General features: G+C 39.8%; 1 protein-coding gene across 1 annotated transcript in view; it reads right to left on the reverse strand.

Annotated features, from left to right (window-relative positions):
- Window positions 1-20410, reverse strand: part of FKBP1B (FKBP prolyl isomerase 1B) — a 33449-nt gene that overhangs the window by 3036 nt on the left and 10003 nt on the right. The gene's annotated exons all lie outside the window — the stretch shown is intronic.

A 20410-nucleotide genomic window follows, 5' to 3' on the forward strand; every position in this document is an offset into this window, starting at 1 on the left:
CTTTGCCTTCCAGGACTTTAGGCTCTAACACAGAAATTTATTATTCTTGTTATTCTTCATGTAATAGGTTGTAACTTATATCATACCAAACATTGCACAGACATACAGAACAGCTGTTGCTTACACAGCAGAACTTCCTGGCAGGCAAGAAACAAGCAGGAAGCAGCAGAAGACAGAAACCCAGTGTGGGCACCTGATCCAGGCCTACTCCTAAACATGAAAAAGTTCCCTAAAACAAACCTACAGACAGAGAACCCAAATGTAACACAAATGTGACTAGATTTACTTCTCGTTAAGTAAAAAAAAACCCTGCCATTTATTTCAAGGTGTTCTTCGAAGAGTGTAACTAACCATGGAAGTAGTCCTTGCAGAGTGCATCTTGGGTAACCAGGAGCCTGTTGCTATATGTGGCCCATAGCTCACCACAGCCAACAGAAGCTTTCCACCACTTCAGAGGGTGAGGATGTAGATTCAGGTTTGGGAACTCAAGCTAAATTTGCTGCCAGACTGCAAGTACAGAACAGCTCTTTGGACTTATTCCTGCAAATTTATACTGGAACACCTAGAAGGAGTATTTGGTACCCTGGACCATTTGCCTTCTCTACTTGATTTACTCATGCATACTAGAATAATGTGCATTACACAGACGTGGCCACTCCACACCATCCACGGTCAAGCTTCAACACAAGGTAACAATGGCCTCTATCTCCTCCTCACACAGAAAGAACAGGAAACACTGCATTCAAAAATATGAAAACAGCAAGGACACTTCTATGAATACTCTGCTATCCTCATTATTTTCATTCAGCCACACCAGACGGAGGAACACCTCACTCATTCCTTTTTGATGAGCACAACACATTTTCAGCCCGTATCTTATGAACACATGTCCAGATTCTACAGCAAATGGATAAATCTTCAGAGAGTGCTACACAATTAGGCATTCTCATTTGCTTTTTGACCAGGGGATAATTATGGTAGCTTTCAACCTAAAAGTATTTGGTAATTGCACTTTCAAAATGCTATCCTCTGGATATTGCAAGGCTGGGCTGATATTTTTATATTAGAATAAATCATTTCTTTGTCATGTTGTAGTGCTGGTGTTCTGGGTATATACCATGACTCTTCTATGCAAGGCGGTTTACAAGAAAAAGTTCATTAATATGCAAATATCTGAGAAAGCTTTTGCTGAAAACAACATTATCAAGCACAGCTGTGACAGAAAATGAGAAATATTACCTTTATGATCCAGTATGAAAAATATAACCTTCCTAGTTTCTTTTCATTAAAGCAGTTATATTAATAGACCATCTTGATGCACAAGCTTTACTTTTCAATAAAAATCGTCAGTTATTGCCCAAAGAACATGAACAAAAGCATTATTTTGCTTGCTTAAAAGTCCACGTTATGAATCAAAGGTAAATATACAGAGATGTGCCAGAATGGTAAAGCAAAAGGATGGATTCATCTTTATACTTCTAAGAGGTAAGAACCTTTATGCTTCTAAAATGCATCTAGCTACTTTTGAGCTAATTATTCTGTTTCCCTCTACAATGAAGTAAGTCAGAGAAAAATGCAATTTCGGGGGCGATTTATCTAACCCAGTCTAGAGATCTACATTAAGATGTAACAAATTGCATCCTAGCAGTGCCTATTTCTTTGCAATTAATATAAAGGAAGTCCAAACAGCTAACTCACACTATGCCTCCATATTCCTTACTAGTTAAATCAGTGGTGATGGCATTCTGGACTCACAGTAATGAGTATACAGTATTTGATTGTTCTCATGGGTTTCCTGTGTCTAGATATTTTACATCAATATCAAAACTAAATGCCATATTAAGACAACTTAGCTGTTGACCAAGTCCAGCATCTGTCACACTGGGTGCTTCAGAATCATGTGCATGTGTGTTAAGTCCTTAGGAGGAAAGCTGCAGAATAACTTGCCCATAAGGTACCTTTCATAACTGTCACCATCAGTGCCTGTCACATTCCTTAATTTTTTCACACTATAATAGTGACATATTTTATGTTATGCAAGTCCATACACATATTCTGCAATATATTGCCTCAGTGAAATCCTTAAACCTGCTCCACGCAGGCTGGGAAGCCATACCAGCTGCTTGCACAAGGCTTTCCAGTCATGGACAAATATGACCTGCATATGACAATCAAAGCCTCCAGTATATGGAGGAGGACAGGCAAGGAGAAGCAGCTGAGGAGGAACTCTCAGGCAAATCATATAATCCTTCTTGAAGTATTGGATCTTCTTCACAGCAACTTTATTTTTAAACACATCATAAAACCTTATGATTCCACAAAATAGGAGACTATTACAGAATCCAAATATTTAGTAGTTTTAGTATTAAAACTTCATCCTGTCATTACAGTCTGCAGGTTCAGAGCAGTTCTGAGGTAGGGGAAGATTTTTATTATAAAATAGCCCCACTCTAGAAGTTCAGATTCAGATGCAAAGTATCACAACACTTCAGTATGCCGCCATGTAATTTTGGAACTAGATCTTATTAAAATACTTAACTTAAAGGTCTGACAGTTTACTAAATACCACATGTCAAATAGGCAGTGCAACTAGAACTGACTCTTCAGAGACTCTGACAACAGCTACTGGAAAAGGTTTCCCATTTAAAATAATGTTTCTATCATCTGCCTAATGAGCTTGCTAGTCTAATACGTATCAGATAAAAACTGACTCCCACCTCACCATCAAAAGCTCAAGGAAGATGTGTTAAGCTTTGTAGAAAACACAAGCTGCTTCTCCTGTGTTTACAGCAATGCCCTGTTTTCAGGAATGGCTGAAAACTCCTCAGGTGATGAATTCAGAAATATAATACCCTCTGTTACCACCCCACCTTATTGCTTTTGGAGGACAAACTGGGGTTCAATAAGTCAAATGTGTCCTTATTTGCGGAAGCTCTGGCAGGGGGTCAGTTTTCATATGACTGCCCTTTAAGTGCACATCTAGTTTAGAAGTGAGTAGAGTTCCCATGTACCCTGGAGAAGTTCCGATCAAGATTTAGATTTGAACTGTAGGTCTTTTTTGTCTATTTCTGAAAGTTAGAGTTGACTATTCAGGCTCCTGGGAGCCAAAACAGCATAATGTTTTATTGTCTCTCTTGCTAACACATCAATTGATTTCATGAAAAAAATTGATTTGGTTAATATTCTTCAACAAGGACAGATGCTTATCCTTGGCCTACTAACACCTTTATCTAGCTAACAACAAGGAGAAAAAAAAGACCCTACAATCTGGAACTGAACAAAGACATTGTTTTGCAAAGTCATAATGATCAGTAAGAGCTTGACAGAGCAAGGACATGTAGATGCCTAAATGCTCACTTACTAAAATCTTACATTTGATTCTGAAAGGTAACAATAATTGTATTAAAAGAATTAATTGTACAAACTCAGTCAGCAGAATATTGTGCAGATTTGAAAACATTCTGATCTAGCAGGTGTCCTAATTAATGAAACAGATTTTTAAAATTCAGTGGCTGTAGAAAAGGAGATGTTTCAGATCACGGGTCCTGATGAATCTCTGAAGTTCAGCTCACTGAAGCTGAAAATCAAAGAGCAGACAAATCATTTTGTTAAGATATATAAGTAGGGATCCATCTAAACTGCCAAAACCACAATGCCATTTGGGCTAAAGCAGAGAAAAAGAACCTTCAGTCTAGGCTAAATACAAGCTATTATTTCTTATTAAAACATAGGTGTGTCTGCACTACTCTTTTAACATGAATTTTAACTAACTGAGGTCCGTCAACCTCAGCTGAGATCATATCCTTTAAGTCTGTTTCCTAAGGGGAGAGGGCTAATGACACTGTCTGTACTTGTCTAATAACTTCTGAATCTTTCAGCCAATTTCAACTAAGTTTGACAAAGGAGTAGGTTTCATACTGAAATAAAGATCCTATGTATGGAATGAAAAGAAAATTGAATAGGAAAAAGATCCTGTAAGTGCTTCTACCAAGAGAAATGTTTGTTATTAGAGAATATATTATTGAAATACAGTCAGGAATGGAAAGACATAAATCTTGTGTCTGGACCACAGTCTTCCCAGATTCACCTGGGAATTCAACCAGCCACATAACAGAAATCCACAGATCCAGCCTAGCTATTTAGACACCTAATATACCTATGGTCCCCACAAAATGATGTCCCAAACCATGTCCAAAGCATTATCTATACAAAAGAGAGATACAGAGAGAGAGCACCAGAGGCCCTACACAGCTTATGAAGCTTACATGCCTGAATATGTAAAATTTACATGTAAAATTCCACTGCTACCATTAGCCATCTCCAAGACAGAAACTGTGTCTCAACCTGTCATCTAGGTTACTGCTACAGTTAATAATAAAAAAAGAGGTATTTCCAAGAATGATTCATCCCACCTAGATTGTGATGTTAGGACTGCAATAACCTCGTGGAATTGTTTATCATTCTCAGTCAACTAACTTACAAAAGTTAACAACATTAATTTTAAATTCTAGACTGTCAACCTTTATTAAGGCCCTCTGGGCAGGTATTGAACTCATCCATCCATACCTACATGAGGCAGACTAAACTGCATCCCAGGCTTCAACAGCTTCAGTGTTCAAGTGATTCATTTCTCTTTGCAGTATAGACACACTCTGGGAATTAGAAGATGAAGATTCTATTCCACAATAAATCCCTTAATTTCACTAGCTGCTCTCCTTTTGTCCTGTACAGTGGGATTCACTTACCTTGCAAGTATTAAGGGGATAAATTGAATAGGTGGCTTTCAAAAGACAGCAACATTCATCTGCAAATTATTCCATATTGTTTCAAACTGTAGTTACCTACAGAACATAAAGGCAGATAGAGGACAGCTACTTTCTGAACATATGTTGGCAGCAGAAAGAGGAGCAGATATTGAAAGGTTTCTAGGACACCATCCTGTTTCATTTTCTGTAGATCTGAGGTTCCTCAGGACAGGGATTATATTATGATGTCCTCAATGTATTCACCTTTCCAATTATTCCTTGAAATAAATCAGTGCTGTTATAAACTTGTCATTTGATTTGCTGGCAACTGAACTGAGAAGGGAAGCATGGCGTTTTCCAAGGAATGGTTCAGCAACAGAGGTTTAGAACCATTGTAAACATGAACTCAGTTTTTCCCTGCTAGTGCTTCTTCTCCTTAATATAAACAAAGCTTTATGAGGAAAAAAAAAAGGATTTGCTGGGTTAGACTGTATTTTTTTACAGTCTATAACCACTTAAAAAAAAGATTAATCTTTTTAAGGGACATTTCAGTCTCGAGGGATAATGGTTGAAGATACTGGAGGATGCATACCAGCTCTTTACCAGATTTTTTGTTGTTGTTATTGTTTAAAAAGGCATCAGCACTGATTTGAATGTGCCATTTGTTGCCATGACAATCACTGACTCAAAGTATAGAAATGGGAAATGGATAGCAGTGGTGGCCACTTCTTAACTCCTGTTACTGCAGAGCACTTCAGTGGTTCATTGCTGGTTTATTTTCTTCATGTATTTTATACTCATATATCTTTAATGTGGATTAAGAGCAACATAATCAATTATTTATTATGCAGCTGACAGCATGCAATGAAGACACAACAGGCAACTACTCAATAATGCATTATCATGCACTATATATCAGTGCTGTGTACAACTACAAGACAATATGAAAGAACCTCGCACATTTAGGTTGACTTCACAGCCAAGAAAATTACATGCAGTTGTCTAATTCACTCTGCTAAAAGGCATTTTCTGTCCTAATGGCTTTATAGATTTGCATACTTTTAAAAGAGAAGAAAAAGTAGATTTACCCTCAAGGCAGGTATGAGGCTCAATAAGCATATTCCACCTGAATTTTAAGGAGACCAAAACAGTTTCTCAGGTATCCTGTTGTCTGTTACTATTACAAAGTCCATACTCTGCAGCATAAGGCAAATTTCATTTGAGTAAGCATGGCAGTATCAGGTCAATATAACCATGTCAATGAGTAGGACAATATATGTCTAAAGCAAAATTTTAGAGAGACTGTATTACTACTATTACTACAGAAGTACTTTGTACCTCTTGCATATCTACCCCTAAATATCATGTCCTGTAACACAAGTTCTGGAGGGAGAGGGAACATTACTGAGTGGGCTAGGTCTACCCTCTGCTACCAGCCAAAAAGCACAAAGAGCAGTTCAAGACCTCAGCTGTAATACAAAGAAGACATTTTCCAAGATTTCCCACCCAAAAACATGCAGGAGAGCTTTGCCAAGGAATACTGGCCATCTGGTGCACCAGATGACAGGACAAGACAACTAGTCTCTTTCTTTTTGTATTGGTTTTATTCTCAGTCTCACCCCATGCCACGACACACACATGTAATTTCCTTCCTCCCACTTTTGCTTGATGACTGCCTGTAAAACAGTGGTATGGATTTGACATTTTAGCCTGCAGCACATATATGAATGTGCAGATGACCTTCCACTGGGAAGAAATGCACTTCAGTAGGGGGTTAAACCTCACTGCAATATGTGAACATATTAGTCATCTATCTCTTAGTGTATGGCACAAGAAGGACCCAAGCTAGGTCAACCAAGCTTCTGAGTACAGACGTAGAATATGGGAAAACACAAAGTAGAAAGGGATCTCCAGACACGTCCTGGGAAAGCTCTGAGCATAAGCCCCCTGTTTAGAGTGCTCTTTTTCTATCCAACTTTCTTTATGCACAGCACAGCCACACCTTGTTCACAGGACTGTTTTACTGAAACTTATCTTGACAAACACAGCATCTGTCCAACATCCTGCAAAGGACTTAGCTACTACTCTGTTCTCAAATAGGAAGGGAAAAACATTCTTGGAAAAAGAAGAGACATGAGATGCAACCAGAGGAAAACAAGAGTTTATAAAAAATGGATGTTCACTGAGCCGTGTAAGGCAGCACAGTCAAGATGCCAAAATTACAGGTAGTCTACATAAGTTAGAAACAGACACTGCTATTCCATTGTGATCTCACATCTACACAACATACATAATGCAGAATTCAAACACTTTATATCCAGGGTATCCAACTTTTTGATTCAGACTGGTCAGACATCATGTCTTATTTTAAACATGTGGTAGAGCCTTCCTGGTTGGCATTATGCAATGTTGCCTCCCTTCACAAGTGTTTGGAGAATTCCTGGGGAATCAACTCCTGCCATTTGCAATTCCTTGTGGGAAAATGAGACATGAGTTCATTGGCACAAATTTGGGGCCACCATGGGGCCTCACTTCAGTGTAACACACACAGTTTCCAGGGTAATCATGTGAAACACACTACTGTTCCTTGCTTAAGAGTGGAGAAAGACAGGCATGTAGATGCTGCACTTTCTCCATTGACTTGGACAGGATCATAGACTTCTGAGAATGGTTTATTAACAAGTTATGTATTGGGTAACCCTCATTATGTTTTTGGAAGTTTGGCCTACCATTACGATCATGTAAACCCAGCATTTTGCTAAGCAGTCTCTATCATTTGCTGCAATACTCCAGTGGAAGAATGTCTTATTCAGATACCACTGTTTTTCTAGGCTGCTTTTTAAAGATATACGAGATACACTCATTAAAGGAATAAATCTGTCTATAGATGCATAGTTTCTTTTTCCCACCTACTAGGCACACACCTGCTTCCACACAAAAAAAAGTCATATTGCAGTATTCAATGTAAATAGTATTTTATGTTCTCCAAGGCAGACTACAGCAGTATCATAAATATTGCTCTGCCTGTAAACCCTGAATGTTCAGAAATAGTATTAATTGCAAAATTCTTCTTTTGCCACATTTGTTTCCGATTTTTATTCACTGTTCCCAGTGTTGCAGACTCTCTGATATTAACAGTTCCCTTGATATCCATAAAAGTACAAAAATATATGCATCAGTTTAAGATCTGGACCACAGTAATTTAAAACTAAGCTGGATGATGCACTTGGGAGTATTCTCCTGAACAGAATCATCCAAGAATTCAGAATAGCATAGATTTGTGACCAGAGCAAAAAAATGAGATGTCAAAAAGAACAGGTTCTATCACTAGACAGCTGTGTAAGTATAACTCACCTTCATTTTATATCCTGTGAAACAACTGTAGTTTCACCAATGTCAGAAAGAGAGTCAGTCACTAGCATATCCAGCAATAATATTGTTAATTAATATACTTTTCCTTAGGTATCTTGAAAGGATTAATTCAGTAAACCTTTAAAGTACTTTCAGAGCCACAGTGGAAAGTAGCTATTAACAGCACAGTTTGTTATTATAAATAGGTATTTTCTATCTCTAGGTTTTCATCTTGGTGGTCTTATAAATGAACTACCGAAAAAGTGGCAGCTGCTATCTTGACAGATGGGTCTTAGGCACTGCTCTGCTGGACATTAGATAGTTGCCTCTCTGGAGAACAACAGGAATTTCCAAGTGCCTGTAACTATTTTCATCCACTTAACAAGCCACTTGTGTCCTAGTAAAGGGAAGAAGGAAGGAGAATGCAAAATAAATGTTTTAGGAGAAACATCTCAGAGAAAGGGCTGAGAATAAGACAAGTATCACCTATTATTGATTCTCTCCTTGAGTTTTACTGAAGTGTCAGACAGAAAAAGAATCAGAAGTTTCTTATACAGGCCATGGGGGCAAACAGGCACTTCCAGAAGGTGAGATACAGAACGCCTGTGCACTGTGTGAAGTGAGGCCTATAGTCAGCTAGCAGGACATGGTAAGTGCAAGGCTGCACCATGATTTTCAGCTCTTCCTAGAATTCAGCATTTGGATGTAGAGCTTTGAATCCAATTTTAAGACAGACACAAGCCTGAGAATGTTCATCCTTTTTAAAGGGTGGTTGGTATGGAGGGTGCTGTTGCTTGTCTTTCTATCATGTGCCAAACACACCACAAGTTCAGCTCTACCTCAAGCCTCAATTACCTATGTCCTTCACTTTTTCTGATGGTATTCTCATCACCAGACAACTAAACAGTCAATGGGATCACCCCCTTGAATCTGTACGGTAACTGGAAGTGGAGAATGGTGACATTAGGAGTAATCTAAGCAAGTAGTAATTAGGGTCAGTGGGATCTCAATCATTGCTCTCAGGGCTTTTTAGATCAGCTGCATCTGATGTGTAGGGTTTGTCCCTGCATTGCTCTTGTTTACTTTCACAGGAATTTGAGGATGGACTGCACTTCCAAAAGCAAAAGTATTTTCATGCTCAGGACTGATGCAAATAAGAGACATTGTACATTGTGCCAGTTTAGCAACTAAGTAGTCAATCCACACACACAATCAGCAAAGGTAAACATTGACAAAAATAACTAAACAGCACAAGAAGGTGGAAAACAAGATGAAAGTGGACCAAACATTGAAGCTTTACATAAACAAATGTATTATTATACCAGCAGCAAAAAGCCAGAAGACTTCAGACTCTACAGCAAAATGGGTAACATCATAATCTGTAAAAGCAAAGACAGAGATGACAAATACGCTGCACAACTCACAGGAATTGCTGTAGACCAGACACTCTCTATCACAGATCATGCTACCTTTCATCATCCCAGTAAGTGTAACTGAAAAAGTAGCATCCTATATGAGTAACTTACTACAGGAAGTCAGTAAAAACCTGTTCCTAACAATTAAATAGCAAAATCATATAAAGGACTGCTGCAAAATAATGATTGTCCTGCTTAATTTGATCCAAAACTCCAAAGAAAATACAATTCAGAATACATTGCTTTATTTTCAGATTCCTAGTGTGAACTATTTAAATCCATCTTTGGTAAGGCCTAGGGAATTCTGGAATACCACTAATTCTCCAATTATGTAACACCAAATACTGTTTAGCTACATCCAAGCTAAAAGACACCCGTGCCCTTAAGGAGAAAACATAAAAGGAAAAGAGAAAAGTTAAAATTCATGAAGAGCAAGCTGAAGGGGAGGCGTAGCAGATAAAATTCAAGTATCCAGACAGCCAAACCAGGCAAAAGAAGGGCAGAACTGACCTAAAATTTGGATCAAATAAGATTAGATTTATAAGAGAGGGAGACAGTTATCTAGCCTAGAATTCACCCAGACACTTAAAGAGGGATTCTACACCACTTTTAAAAATAATTGAACAGATGTTCCCAGAACAGGTAGCATGGCTTACTCTGTAATCCATAATACACAACGGTATGCAACATGTAAAAGCTCAATTTGTTTAGGCTGCTGCTTCCATGTTCCCATTTGGCACAGCAAAGAGAAAGGTCTGTGGGAGTTAATTTCTCTCAGTTTTGTGTACTACTTTAATACTTAAACATGTGTCTGCAGATTTACTGGCTGCCTGCATAGGGCGTTTCACTAATCCCACTCACAAGGGCAGCAATCACCCAAACTGCTGAGATTTAGGAAATCATTCATCAGAGTTCTAAGTAATCTGGCTGCTCATGTTATCAAACAGATGCCAGGGGGGAAAAAATGGAAAATTACATCAATCAAATGAACTTAAGTAATCTAAGTTTCAAATAAAGAAACCCTGCTGACTGGACTCCGAACTGACACCAGTACAAATCTTTCTCCTGGTAAAACAAATACATTTGTGATTTTTCAAGAAAAAGGATACAGTGAATTTAAATTTCTTGGTATATCTGATGAGTCTTCCCCATGGCAACTGAATATCTGTGAGCTTCTGCCTGCCCCCATGACCAAAGATTACTAAGGACGAACAAACCCCATGAAAGCATGTTCTGCATCTCATTTCACATCTCATGTGTTCTGTACAAGTCTGTGGGCTCAGGCAGTATCCTAGACACACAGAGGACCATATACTGCATTCCTTTTTTTCTCTATGATAATAATCCACTTAGCAATAAAAATCATTGTGTAGTAAACTCACAAATTTTCACCAAGTCCACCTACCATTTTTGTCATAAGCTTTCAACTTATTAATCTGCCCTGAAGACAAGACACTTTGATTTATGAGAACTCCCTCATCATCAGTCTTTAACCACGTGTGATTCAGATTAATACTTCTCCTGCATGTCCATGACCTCAGCTAAGGCTCCAAATAAACCTGTTCTTTACAGCTTATGATGTGCTCCAAACGATGGCTTTCAAACTTTTCAGATCTTCCTTTGATACCAGAGTCTGTGCTGAGATCATAACATTAGCTGTATTTTCCTACTGATAAGCCAAGTTTTGGGTTTACATCATTGGTTCCTCTCTCTTGTTGACATCACGGCCATGATGAGGATACTCAGGCAGAGGAATCACAGAATAGCTTCAGTTGGAAAAGACTTTCAAGATCATCAAGTCCAACTGTTATCTAAGTCTACCAAGTCTGGTGCTAAACCATGTCCCTTAGCACCACATCTCTTCATCTTTTAACACCTCCATGGATGCAGATGCAACCACCTGCCTGATTCCAATGCTTGATAACCACTTCAGTCAAGAATTTTTTTCTAACATCCAGCCTAAACGTCCCCTGGTGCAACCTGAGGCCATTTTCTCTTGTCCCATCACTTGTTACTAGGGAGAAAAGATGATCCCCATCTCACTACAGCCTCCATACCAGTAGCTGTGGCTATTCCTGACCGCCAATGTTGCAGTGATACCAGGCAAGTTGTCTCTCTGCTGATTTGCAAAGCTGCTTCACTTTTTCACCACACCTCATACGTTGGTGAAAGCTCCATTTCTGCTATGAGCAAATTCCTCACTTCTGAAAATGCTCAGAGAAGAATTTAATTTCAGGAAGACTGTGGCATGTAATCACAATTTATGTTTCTGAGCTCCTTCTGCCCTATCATACAGGATGGAGTGCCAAACCAGTGTTCTGCAGGCTTGCAATTTTAGCTCTTAGAATCATAGAATCAGTCAGGGTTGGAAGGGACCACAAGGATCATCCAGTTCCAACCTCCCTGCCATGGGCAGGGACACCTCACACTAGATGAGGCTGGCCAGAGCCTCATCCAGCCTGGCCTTAAACACCGCCAGGGATGGGGCCTCAACCACCTCCCTGGACAACCCATTCCAGGCTCTCACCACTCTCATGGGGAAGAACTTCTTCCTCACGTCCAGTCTGAATCTCCCCAATTCCAGCTTTATTCCATTCCCCCTAGTCCTGTCACTACCTGAGATCCTAAAAAGTCCCTCCCCAGCTTTCTTGTAGCCCCTTTCAGATACTGGAAGGCACAATAAGGTCACTTCGGAGCCTTCTCTTCTCCAGACTGAACAGCCCCAACTCTTTCAGTCTGTCCTCATAGGAGAGGTGCTCCAGCCCTCTGATCATCCTGGTGGCCCTTCTCTGGACACCTTCCAGCATGTCCATATCCCTCTTGTAATAGGAGCTCCAGAACTGGACGCAGTACTCCAGGTGGGGTCTCACCAGAGCTGAGTAGAGGGGGAGAATCACCTCCCTTGACCTGCTGGCCACACTTCCCCAGATGCAGCCCAGGATCTGGTTGGCTTTCTGTGCTGCAAGTGCACATTGACAGCTCCTGTTGAGCTTCTCGTCCACCAGCACTCCCAAGTCCCCCTCCTCAAGGCTGTTTTCCAGCCAGTCACTGCCCAGCCTGGATTTGTGCTTGGGATTGCCTCGATCCAGATGCCTCTTCTCTGCCTTCAGTAAAGTGTGATAAGCCACCAACAGATGGCTACCTGATCTTATGTATATAAGGGCACTGCCTGCACCCCATCCTGAACACCTGCCAAAATAGTTAGTGAAGGAAACACATCTAAAGCTGAATCAAAAGTTTACAGCAGCCATAATAATACTGGTAATTCAATTCTTGATCTATATTTTAGAGTCAAACCATCTGCCTTGCTTGTGCACTATGCATCCTAGTGTTTACCTTCTAGCAAGAGGATTATATACTGCCTTCTATCCTTACATTTTTACTTGCTGTTCACAGCCTTCTTAGAGAGTGGCTCCACATTTCAAGGTCCAGTATGGATGCTATTTAGCAGCCAATTGTCCAGGCAAAAAAAACAGTGTATAAATTTTTGCACAGCTTGTGAATGAGCATGCAAGCCTTTTTGTGACCTGCCCTTAGTACTAAGGTGGCTTCTATAACATAAACAGCTTTTTCTGCGAAGATCTTAACACCTGACTCTGGAAATTATGACACCAAACTCCCAGACAGCAAATCTCAAATTAACACTTTGCTAGGCAATGTCAGAAATACATCTTTCATCAGTGCTTTCCCAAGGAAAGTGGTGTGACATAAAACCAACCAACCAACCAAACAACAAGTGATTTATAAACTGTTGCAATTGGATTGCAACATTACATTAAGCAGAGAAGTCAGTTTTGGAGCAAATAAAACATCCTACTTCTGTTTAGTGTAGTATTTTTGTACTTCTATTACAGCAAATTACGTGGATAACACAGGCACAGTGCACCTTACAAGGAACCAGAACTCAAACAGTGTTTAGTTGCATCTCTCTGAATTGAATGAACTGCTTTAAAGGACCAGGAAGCCTAAATATTGGTGCACTACAGATTGCCATTTTTAGCTGCTGCAATATCATGTCTTGTTTTGGTGCCTACTGCCAGATTACATCATCTTGTAGCAACTTTTTCAGTGGAGCAGCCAAAGCTGCTTCTCCTGAGGTATTGTTGACTAGAAATCCAACAAGATCATATTTTAAATAATCTTTTAATTTTAAAATATTTTCCAGTCTTCCTGCTGTCAGTAAGACTGGAAGGATGGGAAGGAAGAGAAAATTATAGCATGATATCAGGAAGGAAGATCACAGATGCCCCTGGAAAAGGCAATGTTGCAGACACTGTTGTAGTACAGCCTAAAGGTGGATCATATCTACACTCAATAAACGTATATGCAATACCAATTCTTCTGACCTGCTGCATGCATGGATACATGCAATTCTGTTTTCTTATATTAGTTTCAGTTCTGTATCAGGTTCTCTATATAGTAAGCTGACAATGGCCAGGGGTGAAGTCTTAGCAACGAAACCAATCAACAGAAAGGCGTTGTTTGTCATGCTACAAGCACGATTGCTGCTACAAATACTTTGCAGGCTGAGATCATGACATCGGGCTGTCATGTAACATGACTGCAGGTCAAGGATGCATGTCAGAATATATTTGTCATGGCCTCCAACACCACGTTTGAACTTTACAGATGGACTGTGCATGCTCAAATCAAATACCAGAATTCCTCCGTGTGAGCTCCAAGACCTGTTTTGACTCTTGATATTGCTTAATAAAGAGGGAAGGCCAATTTAGACCAAAGAATTTTGTCATGTTTTCAGATGATCTAATGCTTTGCACAGCCATACAAACCACATGGATTTTCACATACAACACGAAGTCAATGGTGAGCATTTCTAGCTATGGCACAGTGTATGTTCTTACTCTAAGGCAGCCAGATTTCATTCCAGTGACTGGGAGAACATGTTATCTGATCCCTAATTTGATTAATAGTCCACAAAATCTTTTTAGGCTGGTGTCCGGATATGATCTTTGTTTCTGTCTTTGTGGTGACAGCACTACCAGACTAAGTGCACTGGGCCACATCTCAGTTTGCTGGCTCAATCATTTAGGCTCTCAGAATAGAACACAAATCAGTGTCACCTGTATTTTTAAGGTTACAAAAACTTCTAACCCTTGTTCTGATCTCATTCAGAGCAACTTCAACATCCTACTTGCTCTGCTGAAGTGTTACAAAATGCAAAGCAGGAGCACTACCTTTTTATCTGCTTCAGAAGCCTTCATGGAGATTAGGAAGTGTTGCCCTGATCTCTCCCAGTTCTGCGCCACCTTGCTATCTGCACACATAAGGTCAGATTTTAAGCTGGGGTAAAACAGCTGAACCTTGAAAAGGTCAACAGAGCAATGCTAGTTTGTTCCAGATGAGAATGAATTCTGAGCCATTGCAGACATAGAAGACTTGGGACGTAGGAGTTTTCCTACCACACATTTTCCTATAACCATTTTCTACTCTCCCATGCACATCTTTCTTTTTTTCTTTCCTTTCTTTTTTTTTTCCTCTCAGTCACTGCATTTAAAGACAATTTTCTTTCCAGGAATCCAGAAAACTCTGATGTTCTAATCTTTGCACCTGCCACTTCTTCTAATGTGGAGTTATTCTGTAGGACCCAGGACTACGACACAGTGAGAATATTTACTTAGAACATCTTAAAAGTAATTAACAGCACACATGAATCAAAACTCTTTCCTTCATTTATCCTTGCATCAAGAGCCTTCTGAGAGCTTAGGAGGGAGAAATTACAGAGTGTCTCTCAGTAGCCTTGCTTATACACTTTGAAAGGATAAGAATTCAAGAGAGGTTTCACAGTTTTCTTCAAACGTGTTTGAAGGAAAAATAAATCAATGAGACAATAAACTAGTTAGGTTTCAACACTTTTCACTGCAAAAACAGAACATCTGATGTTAGATGGTCATATTAGTCAGCAACTTCAAGAATAAAGGAGGACCTTGTACAAAATTTCCCACCACACACATAAAGACTAGTGTGTTAGATGAGCATGGAATAAAATTACCAAATTTATAATAATTAATAAATTACCAAATTTATAATAGTTGTTTGGAATTTGAGTTTTATATTCTGTTCATACAAATTCAAAGCAAACTGAGCTAGGTTTCGTTTGGCTGGGTTTGCTGGATTGGTGTGACTTTACTAAAAATAGGCAAATAGAACCAGAGCTCTCTACTCAAGTTTGACCCTGTATTAATAGAAATATTCATGACCCTAAGACACTCCCACATCAAACAGTCTGAGTCAGAGCAGACTCCCTGACTCATCAAATTGCTCATTTTAAGTTGGAAATAGCAATGTCATAGATGTCGCAGGAGGGGCAGTAAGTGATACTTGTATTAACACATTCATTTTTGGAAATCTGCTGTGCCTGGTACAGACAACTAGAGGAAGGAAGGCAGGCAAAAAATACATCAAATTCTGGCTTGTATACAGAGATGGCCATCCTTCCCTCTGAGTGGGCAAAGTGCCAACGAACAAATTGGATGGTGTGTACAAAAGGAATTAAACCCCCCCTCTCCCACTGTTTACTTGCACTGGCACGTGCTATGAAAGGCATGTGCCTTGGGGGAATGACAACCTACCCCCAGGAAATTCTGACCCATCACAAAGAGAGTCATAATTTACTTCTTAAAAAAAAAAAAAAAAAAGAAAGAAGAAATAAGAATTAGCAGGGGCAGTAAGAGGCTAAGATGACCAGATTTAGCTTTCACTGGTCCAAAGCCAAATATGCAAGCAACGGCTTAAGAGAACTTTTTTCTGATGCCTCTGTGCCAACAATAGATGTGGACAGGACAAATATTTACAGACAGAAGGAGACTGAAGAGGGAGAGCCAGACTCTGCCTGAAGTGCTTATTATAACGATTAGCCCATAGCAGCTTTAGAAGCCTGAAGCGACTGCTCCCCACAGCCACAGACAGGATGGAATGACTCAACGTCAATGCCGCCAGCACAAGACATCTTTTCACACATACTGTGCCATGTCGTCCTCCCTTTCCCTGAGGGTATTAATAGCAGTGTAGTCATACTGTACATGCTACAGTATAGCCACCTCTCTCTGAAGTGAGCACGGGCAAGGCTGCCAGTGGGCTAAAACACATTCAAAACAAACAAAATGATCCTGGAGACCTGGAGGAGGTGTGAACTCTTGTGCTCACTTTCTCTGAGTATCTCTCTGAGCTCTCACTATAAGCGTCTCTCCTCAACACCCAAAAACGTCCTTAACATCACAGAAGATCAAGTTATTAAGTGGATGACTTGGCTAAGAGATATCTCTTACTTACCTCTGAAAACAGAAAGTAAATATAATAGTAAAATATATGGGTGTTTCTGACTGTGTCACTTCCTCCTCTGTTCTTCGCTGTTGACCTCCCTTAGCTGTCTGGGAACAAGTTTCTCTTAATCTGTTTTTTGCACAGTTAAGCACAATGGAGCTCTTGGATGATGCTATGATACAAACATAATCAAATTATCTTTTCTCTGTTCCTGGAAACAATGACAATGCTAAGAAAAAAAATGACTGGAACACCCGTAGCAGAGCGGCAGCATTTTACAGCAGAATTTGATCCTTTTGGATCTGCATCTGCACTGAAAGCAACCAAAGGATCACTAAAGTTGTTGTTTAGTTGCCCTAAGAACACTCTACCTCATTCTTTACTTTTCCAGGGCTGAACTTGTTACTCCATCCTTAGAATTGCCACAGATGAATTTGATCTGAAGATCTCCCCAGCTTTGCCTTCCTGAATATTTATGTCTGAAACCCTAGAACTGCCACTGGTTGATCACTGCGGGACAGATCTTTAGCAAAAAGTACCTTGACATGAATAGCCACATCCTGTAATATCTGATTACAGAGGTTTAATTGTGTTATTTTCAACTGTTTTAAAAGCAATTATTCTCCTTCATCCTACACACCCATGTTTACTATAAGAACAGGTAACAGAGTCAGAGCGGTATAGGAAAAAAGCAGATTCTTTTATGAAAAAGCACTTATATATTAAAGAATTAAACATGTCTTTTTAGTGGGAGGTTAAATAATCAAGTATCTTCTGTTTCTCAGTCACCTTGAGCTTTACTACTGAAGTCCTGCTGTCCTGCTCATAAATGATTTTTAAATTTTTTTGGTCATGAGAAAAGAAAACCAATACTGTAGTCCCAAAAAACACTCAAACTGCAACAACATGCAGCCTTCAGTACAGAAACACTCTTCCTATATAGCTCTAAGGAGACCCATAAAGCAAACACAACTCTCTGACCTCACAGATGAAAACATTTTTTACCTGGCATGACTCTCACATGACACTGCAAAGTAGCAGGAGAGTGTTCCTTGTGACTGCTCTACAGCGCCCATTAAATTCCTTGCTTTCTCTCACACTGGCCTCTGCATGCAAGAAATTAGAAGACCATGGGGTGACCATCTACACTAGCTAAATCATGCATTGGATATTCCTTTCATCAGGCTCTTGGTCTGCCCAAAGTAAGGGTTAAGAGTAAGAGTAAATAAAAGAAGTGGTAAAATGTCCAGTGAGACCAATAGCAAGCTCTATGGTTGGCTCAAGAGCCACACTTTAGATTTTCAAGTTGAGCAAACTTGAGGCTGCTCCATGAGTATTTTAGGTGGTGCCATCAAGCAGCAGCTTCCAAACACTGCATGTGTTTGGCACTGCTACTGCCCAGACAAATATAATCGTTCTCTGTCTAATCCTAAAACTTTTCATTCTCTTTCTTCTGTTTCTGTTCCCCAGTCAGAAATCTTTAAGCAGTAGCTGACGTGTTTGATCCTAGCCAGGGTCTGAGCAAACATGGATTACCATCAGTACAGAGCTACAAAATCATGACTGGGGCATGTTTAGGTCATGGATGCTTGCTCAGGTGAAATTGCTCTCTCTGCTGTAGCCATGTATTTTCAACTTAACTTTCCAGCTTAGAGACCTGGTTATGCTCTGAGAAAAACAGGAATTTCCAACACTGCATGCTGGGGTCACCCAAAGGCTGCTCTCTGGATCACTCCATATTTAGACAGCAACCCAGGCGCAGCCCAAGGGATGCTTTGCCTAAGCCTGTCTGGCAGCTCAATATTCTGCCAGGCACCTTAGCACACACAAAAGGGCAGTCTGTACAGTGCCTGCAGGGCACACCTGTGATCAGAAGTGGTGGCTCACACAACCCTCCTACTCCCAGCCCTTGTCAGCTGAAATGTAGACGTGGCCTGGGGTGGTGTTCAAGAACAAGAACGTGCTCACCTCCAACACAGCAGAAACTCTTGAGCTAGAGGATGAGCATGCCATGTCTCTTAAGCCTGTGAATAACACACATATACATAACAAAAGGCAATCAAAATATTTATTAAGTAAATTAATAATACTTAAAATTGCAAGTCAAACAGGACCAATCTTCATTTAAAGTGGCCAGCAATGTTCTATACTCCCTTGTCTCTATGACTCATGACAAGCTCAGAAAAAGCTGAGAAACACTCACTGCCTGCTAGAGCAGCACACAACCATCTAACTGCAATTGTATACACCATGTGGTATGTATTAATCAGATTTAAAATGTCACATCTACCAGGATAGAAGAATATAATATCTGCTATCACACATATTCCTATAGAAATGTTGATTGAAGAGTCAAGTTTTTCTCAATACCTCTGCAATGCTCACATATTGTAGATACATTAACACATTCACGCCAGAAAACACAATAGTAGCACAAATGGCATTGTTTTTGCATGTAAACGCAGCACAAAGGGCAGATATTTGAAGACAATTAGGTGTCTAAAGATGCAGTAGTCATTCTGTGGGTATTTCAAAAGCATCTGGGCATCTAAGACCTCAGATTTCAATTACATTATTTTAAAACCTTCTCAACTCTCAATATACAAGGGGCTGAGGCTAACTGTCTGAGATTCAACAATGCCAAGTGCCAGGTCTCTACATGGTGCGTAGAACATTTAAGAAATATTGGGTAGTGGAAAATACCAGTTAACGTGTATTAAGAAATCACTTAACATTATTCATGCTTACATTTTGATAGAGTACTCATAAATACGAATTCTGAGTCAGCTTTGACCTGGCAATTCCCATGGAACTGACCGAGGTGCCGTTTGGTTGAACTTGCTCACAAGGCATACCCATCATTTTAAATCTAAATTTACTTCTGCCCTTGTCAACCTGCTACCTCATTATCTCACTATTCACTGACAAAAGAAATGATGAATCATGAACATTGGGGTACAATGAGCCAAACACTCAATAAAATTAACCTCATTACGTCAGTTGTGTGTACCATGATGAAGCCCTCTGGTGGGACCGCTGGGGGTTGCTGTAACACATGTAAAGAATAGATGCATTGTATTGAAAATAATGATGAATATATACTTCAAGAATAAAATTCATGTATTACTGGTGCACAGCAACATCAGGGCTACAAGTAGATTTGCATTTGAGAGTTACTGCTGCATGACTTTCACAGAGAAGAGAATTTTGTCTTTCACAAGGGTTTTCTTGTGTATTTGGTTTGATCACTAGGCAATCTTCTCTAGCAATATCCAAAGCAGGTATCATTTTCTACTTAAAAGGGAATAAAGCTATTTAAAAATCAGGTGTAAAGTCTTATACCCAAACCATCAGGGACTGTAAAGTTGTGTAAAGTACACTAGGCTGTGCTCTGCCAAAAAGATAACATGAAAAGTACTTGTATTGCAGGAAAATTGGAACATTTGGTGCTAGGGAATCTATATGTTTATGTAGAAATGCAGGGCTCACATTTACTGTACCTCTCATTTTTGGTGGAGGGGAAGTGCGTGCTTCCATACTCTTCTTAATAGTGTGATCCACAGAGGCCAGAAAGGTCCCAGAGTCAAAAAAGTGACATCCAGCAGACAGCAGTTCTCA

The sequence above is a fragment of the Indicator indicator genome, chromosome 9 (assembly GCF_027791375.1).
Source record: "Indicator indicator isolate 239-I01 chromosome 9, UM_Iind_1.1, whole genome shotgun sequence".
Lineage (NCBI taxonomy): Eukaryota > Metazoa > Chordata > Aves > Piciformes > Indicatoridae > Indicator > Indicator indicator.